The sequence below is a fragment of the Onychostoma macrolepis genome, chromosome 08 (genome assembly GCF_012432095.1).
Source record: "Onychostoma macrolepis isolate SWU-2019 chromosome 08, ASM1243209v1, whole genome shotgun sequence".
NCBI lineage: Eukaryota > Metazoa > Chordata > Actinopteri > Cypriniformes > Cyprinidae > Onychostoma > Onychostoma macrolepis.
In genome coordinates this window covers 10,402,565-10,412,739 of record NC_081162.1, presented here as the reverse complement: position 1 = coordinate 10,412,739, position 10,175 = coordinate 10,402,565, and positions in this window count along the sequence as shown.

The window sequence follows — 10,175 nt, the reverse complement described above, 5'->3', positions numbered from 1 at the left end:
GAGGATTGAGATTTTACTGAAATATTGATTGAAATCAAGATTATTTAAATATTCTATCCCTTTTGTCATTAGTTAGTTATGCATAAAGTTGTCCAGTCCTGCAAATACAGTGGTTATAAAAAGTTTACATACACTGTTAAAATTTTAGATGAATGAATCTGAGAAAAATCTTGTCATCTTTCTCCACATTTAAAGTGATATCCATAAAGTGATATCCATAAAATTTGACCATTTAATGAAAAATCTTATTTAGAATTGTATTATAATATGACATGTATAATTCAGTCATGAAATGTCAAAAAGTCTTTCAGTACTATATATTACTTTCTCTGGAACTGTAATTAATTTTTTAATTTAACCTCTTAACTGTCACCGTCCCCTCTGTGGGACGCCTACGTCTACGTCACTATTTTACAATTAAATCCTAATCTAATCATGACAAACTATATATCGTTGGAAAGGTCTAAGACTCCTAAATAGGTATTTTACCACTTTTGTTGTTAAAAAATTATGTAGGAAAAGTAATAGATTAATTAAGAGTGGACCTGAAAAATCTACATCATAACAGGAGTTTAATGCAAACAGGATGATAAACATGTTCATACAGAAACTTCACATGAAGCCATTCCATCTGAGCCATGCCTTTTATTCTCATCCATGGTAAATTAATTTGCATAGTTCTTTTTACCACATCAAAGGTGAACTCTTCAGTATTTTGTCCATTAAAAGCATCCCATGAAAGAAACAAACCTGGCTGATCATTGTTAAGCAATTCACATCCAACACGTTTCTGATAAACATGCAAACCTTAAAATGAATGGAAATCAAACAGATTAGTTATCACTGGCATATTGAAATAAAGCACTTTTTATGATTATATAATGGCAAATGTTGCTTCTTTAATAATAATTTAGCATCTAAAAAGAGCTTGAGAAAATATATTATGAGTCATAATGTAATACATGTTAGATAACACTAAGATACTGTATGTTGCCAAAAATTAGAGGACACCCCCAAAAAACGCATAAACGAATCTCTTAATATTGAATTTTTGATTGCTGGTAATACCAAAATTTATAGGGTTGCACTTACCATCTGTGCAATTTTGGTGGTCCTTAAGATAAAATGTTCGATCTTTCATGATGTTATATATATCACTAAATATACTACCCGCACCATTGTCATCACTTGAATTACTCTGACTGCAGTGGACAGCTTTCAATGATACTGAGTCATAGTACATCACTTCCACATCATCTAACATCAGCACAAGAGTGAACTCAGGAAACTGTGTCTGTCCAGCAATGTATGTGGCAAAAACCATCAGTGAGTGAGAACCTGTGGAAAGGTGGGCAAGGATAACATTTTCTGACTAAGCAGACACATTGTAACTTTGCTAAACTATACATTAAAGGGGTCATCGGATGCAAAATTCACTTTTCAAGTTTGAACATAAATGCATGTTGGAAGTGAGTGTACACTCTCAGAAATAAAGGTACAAAAGCTGTCACTGGGGCGGTACCTTTTCAAAAGGTATATGTTTGTTCCTAAAGGGTCCATTTTGGTACCTTAAAGGTACATATTAGTACTTAAAGTGTACATATTTGAACCTAATAGATACAAAAGTGTACCTTTTGAAAAGGTACCGCCCCAGTGACAGCTTTTGTACCTTTATTTCTCTCAAATCAGGCTGTTCTGAGAGCCCCCCCCCAGTCGTCATTTACTCCCGACATCTGAGCCGCTGAAGACACAGAGGATTAATGTTACTTTTGCTTTGAAGTGAATGCGCCGATTGTTATGTTCTCTCAAATGAGTTGTTTGATAATGCATTGAGTTAGTGTTCAGTGATGCATCGAGTTTGATTGTGCTGAAAGCATTCTATCATGCCTGACCAATGTAGGTGTGCGTTTACGGGGGTCTGGGAAAGGGAGATAAAGAAAAGAGATACGATAAGTTCATGCTACTTGCGTGTGTTCCTTTTCAAACACAACATTTGGCGACGAGAATGGCTGATATCACACTACCACCACTGACCAAACAGCAAACAATCGCGGACTGCCTGACTCCCTTCCCCATTCCACCATCAATGTCACAACCCAGCCAGAACGATACATTAGCGGCAGCAGATTCCCCTGCAGTTATGCTACTGAGGTGCCAGCAGCGGTCTCGGCCACGCCCACAAGCACAAACATCACGGCCCTGTGATAACTGTGGATCTTCATCTCATCTGTCTAGAGCACAGAACTGCCCAGCCCGTGGCCAGACATGCCGCAACTGTGGTAAACGCAATAATTTTGCCTCAGTCTGCCGCTCTGCTCCAGCTGTGTCAGCCCAAGCACCCACTATCATTCACAATGTCTACTCTGGACCAGTCTCATTTAAAGCATGTTCAGTGCGCTTAAATGATGTGTGTATCCCACTGCTTTTGGACACTGGTGCCAGTGTGTCTCTCCTCAATATGCAAACATACAGCACTTTTTTCGGTGCACTGCCACTATCGGCACCCTCTGCTTCACTCTGTGGCTATGGCGACTCAAAGATTGACTTAGTGGGTTCCCTGCACATAACCGTTGGGTATGGCAACAAGATGGTGCCCAGCTTTACCTTCCATGTTGCCCGTCGTGGGGCCAACCTGATGGGTCTGGATTTGTTCTCGGCTCTGGGATTTTCTCTAGGTGACACAAAGGGAGCTGCGATCCTGACAGTCTCCACGCCTTGGCAGCAGAAGTGGCCATCCCTGTTTGAAGGTTTGGGGTGCCTTACTGCTTTTGCCCATGAACCTCTCCTGAACCCTGCCATTAAACCAGTCATCCAACCACTCCGACGCATTCCCTTGGCTCTCCGTGATGGTGTCTCGGCTGAGCTCAAGCAGCTGCTGGACGTTGGCATTATTGAACCAGTGGATGCGTCGCCCTGGGTCTCGAACCTGGTGGTAGCTCAGAAGAAATCAGGGGCCCTACGGGTGTGTGTCGACCTGCGAGCGGTGAATAAGGCAGTGATCCCGGACAGGTTCCCTCTGCCTACCTCAGAAGAGCTCACTGCTCAGTTCCATGGCTCAACCGTGTTCTCTAAACTGGACCTTAGACAGGGCTACCTACAAGTGCCTCTCCACCCCAACAGCAGAAACCTCACAGCCTTCGTGACCCATGCAGGTGTGTTTCGCTACACGCGTATGCCGTTTGGACTCAGCTCCGCCCCCAGCTGTTTCCAAAAAATCATGGTGTCGGTGTTGGCTGGTATACCGGGGGTGGCCATTTACCTGGATGATGTGGTTATCCATGGGCCCACCCCCGAGAGTCACGATGAACGCCTCAGCAGAGTCTTCGCAGCCCTAGCCAAACACAAACTAACCCTCAACGCTGAAAAATGTGTTTTCTCTGCACCGACCATCGAATATGTGGGTTTCCGGCTGTCGGCAGATGGCGTCGCACCACTTCAATCAAATGTAGATGCCATACTGGCAATTCCTGAACCCAGCTCAGCTGTGCAGGTCGCCTCCTTTTTGGGCATGACGGGCTACTACCTGAAGTTCCTCCCACATTATTCTGCTACCACTGCCCCACTACGGCAACTGCTATGTAAGGATGAGCCATGGGTGTGGTCACAGGCATGCTCTGATGCTGTGCGTGCGCTCAAGGTGCAGCTCACCACAGCCCCAGTGTTGGCTCACTTCGATATCTCCAGCCCCACCTGGGTGACCTGTGATGCGTCGGCTACAGCCATAGGAGCAGTGCTGTCACAAACCCAGCGGGGCATTGAGAAGCCCATCACCTTTGCATCACGGGCCCTCAATCAGACGGAGCAACGCTACTCAGTGGGGGAACGTGAAGCATTAGCCTGCATCTGGGCTTGTGAGAGGTGGCACTTGTATCTCTATGGCCGCGCCTTCACCCTAAGGACAGATCACCAGGCCCTGACAGCACTACTTTCCACATCTGGGACAGGCCACAGGCCACTGAGGCTACACCGCTGGTCTGACCGTCTTCGCCAGTATAACTTTGACCTGAAGTTCACCCCGGGCAGAGACAATGTTGTGGCCGATCTACTGTCCCGTTCCATTCCGCTCCGCCACACCCCACCACACACACACACGCCGACATGGATCAGGTGGAACGGGACATTGTCCAGATGTTACACACACCCCTCCAGGCTGTTGTATCGTTACAAGAACTGAAGGAGGCATCGGAACAGGACCCGGTCCTTTCTCAGCTCCGAGTCTATATTCTGAATGGCTGGCCTCAGGAGGTACCAGAGGGGATGGCAGCATTTTCCAGAATAAAGCAAGAGCTGTCTTGCTGGAATGACACCTGTATGACACGGGGCCTCTGCACAGTCATCCCCAGCACCCTACGTGCACGTGCCTTGGCGATGGCTCACGAGGGCCACCTTGGTATCGTGAAGTTGAAGCAGCGCTGCAGAGACCGGGTTTGGTGGCCAGGGATAGATAAAGACATTGAGGCCCTGGTGAAAGATTGTGCTGCCTGTCTCTTAAGCGGTAAGACTGGTCACCAGGCCCCCCCCACCCTTACAACCTCTTGCTTGGCCATCGCAGCCCTGGGACCACCTGCAGCTGGACATTCGTGGTGAGATACAGGGAGTTCCTCATCACCAACGCTTCCTAGTGGTTGTCTATGACCTGCATTCGAAATGGCCTGAGCTCATTACCACCGGCTCTGTGACTTCTCAGGTCATAATTAACTTCCTGGACTCTTTGTTTTCCCGCTGGGGCCTTCCAAACACAATCACTACTGACAATGGCCCGCAGCTAATCTCAGCTGAGTTCACAACATACCTCAAAAACAAAGGTATTCATCACATCCGCACGGCATACTATCACCCCCAAGCTAATGGTGGCGTCGAACGCTTCCATCAGTCTCAGAGCACATTTGTTCCAGGGGTAGACCTTTTCACGGGCCATCCATCACACTCTTCTGCACTACAGGGCCACCCAACACTCTACGATGGGGGTCTCTCCAGCTTTCCTCATGCTTGGCCGTGAGCTCCACCTTCCCCTCGACAGGCTCAGCCCCACACTGCCTAAGGGCTCACAACCGAGAGTCAGGGCCTCTGTCACCCGCCAGCAGAGAAGGATGAAGCAGAAATTCGATCTCTCAGCACGCGTTAAGGTCCCTGACATAACGGCCGCAGATTGGGTTAGGGTTCGCAGGCCCCACAGAGATAACAAACTCGCTTCATATTGGTCTGCCCCTCTCCAAGTTACTCATCAGCTGGGCCCAGCCACCTTCTTGCTCAGCAACGGCACACGGTGGCATGGAAGCCGCCTCCGCAAAGTGCTGCCCCCGGCACATACAACAGGCGTCACACCTCAAGCCACACCCCCAGCTTGGCAGGACACCCCAGCACTTCAGCTGACACCTCAGATAGCTCCTGCACAGGCTCCAGACATGCCTATCAAACTGCCAGCTGAGATTTGTGCCTGCCCATCACAGGCTGCCCAGCCTCATCCCCTTGTTTCTCCACGGCCTGTCCGCATTCGTTCTCGCCCAGGGCACTTACAGGACTTTGTGTCAACATTTCATGTTTGAAACCCCGTAGGAGGGGGGGAAATGTTATGTTCTCTCAAATAAGTTGTTTGATAATGCATTGAGTTAGTGTTCAGTGATGCATCGAGTTTGATTGTGCTGAAAGCATTCTATCATGCCTGACCAATGTAGGTGTGCGTTTACGGGGGTCTGGGAAAGGGAGATAAAGTAAAAGAGATATGATAAGTTCATGCTACTTGCGGTGTCCAGAACACCGATCCCGATCTGCCTAAATACGTCTATGTTCGCATGAATCATTCGTGATCCAGCTTCTGCTCGTCAGTACTGCTCGTCACCCCACAGAAGAGAGGGGTGGGGCGAGCAGAGCTCATTAGCATTTAAAGGGACATGGAGTAAAAAACGGCTTGATGAATACAGAACTGATTTTGAAAGGGTAAAGAAGGTGTTTTTACACTACCATTGAGAAATTTTAACCAAAGTATGTTATACACTTTTCATTAAGACCCTAAAGAATCATATCAATTTTTGGAAAATTGGCATCCAATGACCCCTTTAAAAAATAAATACTCCAGTAAGATGATGATTGAATATAACTGCTCATTTAGGGTCCCCAGTTCTCAGTTCTTTGGTGTGAAAAAGTGAAAAGAAGTATGAAGGGGCTGTTCCAGTGGTAGTCCTGAAAGTTAGCAGCAAAATTTAATTTGATCCTGGCCACAATTGGGAGTCCTGTCAGCAGAACATTGCAGTAGTCTCGACATTACAAGAGCTTGGATGAGGAACAGCGTTGTTGTAAAGCGCAAACCTATACACAACCATGCCATTGTTGTTGAGATCTTTGCTTTAGTTCTTAGAGACTTCCCATACATATGCATTATGTATGTTGATATTGTACAATAATAATTTAATATAGAACTCTGGATTATGTTGTAACCTTCTCTGTCTCTCCACCAGATTTGCTCAGAAATTTATGTGATCAAATTGAGGAAGTTACATGCAGAATCTGGGCTTATAGCCCAAGGCTGATGTGTCTGCTGTATACCTGGGCTAGTAAAAGAGGGAGTACACGTCAAATGTCACAAATGATGTCATAGACCTACCCTTCCAAAAATAGTTTGATTCCATCTCCCTTGCTATAAATAAATAAATAATCAAAAACAAAAATCTGCTCCCTCAAAAAAGAATGTATAGTGGCATAATACATAATTAAATTATTTTTGTAATAAATAATAGGTTTATCAAACAAGTCTTAGTAACAGGTTTCATAACACTGTAAAACATTAAGTTCCCCTTTTTGATGGATAAAAAATAACACTGTTTTAGCATATTGTCTATAAACTGACCATATTCAGATTAAATACATGCTAAACATGTTGGAACAATAAAGTTATTATCAAATAAAGATATCATTGAAACTTTCGTTTGATTTACTCATGTAATATGAACACATTAGTATATGGAATCTAGAGATAGGAAAATTAATAAGTGCCCAAGATACCCCCTCTCGTGCCCCAGAGTAATATATAGTCAGGGCCGGGGCCCTTGTGCACATCATGATCACAGGAATAGCTGTAAACTGACTTACCTGCTTTAACAGCTGTCAAATATGACAAAAGGCACACAAGAGACTGCATTCTCTCAGTAAATGAATCCCCGCACTTTAGGGTATGATCTTGTTGTTGAGTGTTACAGTCTTCCAACTACAAAATAAAGAAGTGACTTTAGCTAATGATTGGAATTCTCTGCTGGTCTTACCAGTCTTTCCAGTCTCTTAAAAAAATGAGAAATGCTCAATATCTCATTGCTGTTCATTTTTTTATCATAATTTTGTCTGTTTATTTTTAATCATTTCATATTTTCGTAATGCAGATTACTTAAGAAAATCATGGATTAATGCGATCATGACAGACTATGTAAGGGTTGTCTCAGCCTTTCAAAAGTTTGTGAAATATTTAGTTCATGGCACAGAAACTTTAAATATGTCCAAGAGTTTTACACACTGGTCTGTTATTGTGGGGACATTACCATGCCCCTAAACATGACAAAACAAAACGGCACAAAACCAAATGTGATTGGTTGCCTTACCTGTCAGTCATACAAATTACCATTCAAAGTGGCCAAGGTTCCCAGACCTTCTGCCATCAGTCTGAAGGTCTGGCTACGCGAGACTAATGTAAGGGTGTAAGTCCTTGAATGAAACTGCATTTGATGTCCCCGTGAAAATGAGATGGTGGCCACTTAGGTGCTCTACACAGACTGTGTATAGGGAGCAGCAATATCGATGCTACCTGTGCTATCGCTATAGGTCGAGTAGGTGCAGAACAGGTTAAGGGGGTTTATTTGTTCCGCATAAGCTATCAGCACTGTGACTGACATGACAAAATAGCTGTGCTAAATCTGTTTATTTATTCTGAAAGGTTGCATTTTTGCTTAAAAAGCTATAGGCCTACATAGTTTAGCCATTTTTCTCTGGCAACCATCACCTCAGAAGTGCATTTCCCAAAATCATTGTTAGCTGACTATGGTCGTTAGTTCCATTGAACTCTATTGGTAATAGTGGAACATGCAACCATAGTTGCTTTTGGGAAATGCACCCCAGAGCACTGGCAAAAGTATTTCTTTAAAAAAAAAAACCTCTGGAATCCAGCTGCCATGGAAAAACAGATTATGCACAATAATAATCAGAATCAGAAAGAGCTTAATTGCCAAGTGTTGCATACACAAATAATTTGTCTTGGTGACAGAAGCATCCAGTGCACAGATGGAATGACAAGTGACAAGACACAGATAACAAAATAAACAAGTGATTAAAAATGTGAAAACAATACTCAATAGACAAAAAGACAACAGACAATATATTGTATATACAGATGTGCAATATACAAATGCTCTAACACACAAATACACAGCCATACTTTTTGTCACACATCATGAATCTGCAATGCAAACAAAGTTTAGGCTCAATAAAATAATTTCTGGACCGATTGTGGGCATAGGTCAAATTAAAAAAAAAAAAACTCTCAGTAAATGACAGATTAGATAGTAATTGAAATATTTAATGTGTTCTTTAATTACATTTTTCGCAACATTCATGATCTTTTTATTATTACAAAAGCTCTAATGCATTGACTTATGTGGTTAAATGCAAAGAGAGACAACCCTTTATATTTCGTGTTGCTTGTGGTTTTAGCAGTACCATCTAGTGGTCAAAAAACGAACTGACAACAATACATTCAAACTTTCTTAACCTACTTGGGGCTGCTCCAAATGGGACGGACTACATCTCTAAATGGGTTTTATAGAAGGTTCCTACCTAAGCCCACCCTTAAACAAAACCCCACTAACTTGAATATTTCTGTCTGTTTTATTGAAAATAGGCATATTTGTAACACAGGCTTTCCAAAAAGATTTGATTAACTGATGTTAACAATTAAGATATAAACATGAGAAAACACCAGACAAGCTACACTTATAGCCTGAAACATAAAGAAGGAACACGATACATTCAAAATCATGGAACTCCTGTTGCTTCTCAGTACAAGAAAGCAAAAAAGAGTTTGCAATAGTAAAGACAATAAAAGTATGCATTAGCAGAGGTGCAGTTAAACCAGATGACTGATATTTTCAGCTTGTGCTAGCAACTCATTCTGTTGGTAGGTCTTTCAAATTCAAATGTTGAAAAAGATTATGTATAACATCATATTAAAGTTCATTTAGAAACCTATTATATGTTAAAATATTATTTGTACATTCTTAAATATAATGGGAGAGCTGACAGATCAAAAACTACTATCAAAAACAAGAATAGCTTTATTAAGGCTTTATTGATTAAGATGTCAGCTAATTGTGATGAAAATTCTGAACACAACAAGATTATTTCTTGATGTATAAAGCACATTTTAAGATATAGACATTTTAAAACATCAATAAATTCACAATAAATTTTATTTGAAACGTTAATGTCACCAGAATTAATGAACAACCTGCTACATTTCCAACAAAATATAATTGTTGAATAAAAGTATTATTATTAATTTGTTTTTTTGGAGTTCAAAAACAATGTGCATTTCCTCACTATAAAACATAGGTATCATGTTCTAATAACCTTTATTTAACTAAAATTGTTACAATTATAGGCTTAACTATAACTTTGATTATAACTGTATTTTCTCTGAATAGCCATTTCTAATCTGACTGTGTGAAGAACCCGGAAGCGTGGCTGTTTTGTGATGTCACGATCAATTCATCTCCCCAATGACCTCCTTCAGCTGCGGTCACTGGGCAAAACTCAAGTATTTCCAGCCAGCAGCTCAAGTGAAACTGAAAGAAAAAAATACCTTGTTTATCCGAACAGGTCTATGACCATGTCATTGTTAATAATCAAACTGTTTATTCTTATTCATTGTTAAATAACAAAGGACAGCAAGATAGACAAGATCATGGTTATTAAGACACGGCTGCCCAGCGTCTTCTCGTAGGAGATTACCTCCATGAGCAATGCCAACGTCCTCATGTCTGTAAAAGCTCTCCCGTGAAAAAAGTTTGTTACACACAAACATTCTTGATGTGTCGGGAGCTGATGGCCAACCCACCGCCTGCAGCCACAATCTAGCTCTGTCAGCATCTCGGGGGAACCAGTGCAAACCTGTCAAATTCTTACACCGAGCCAACAAA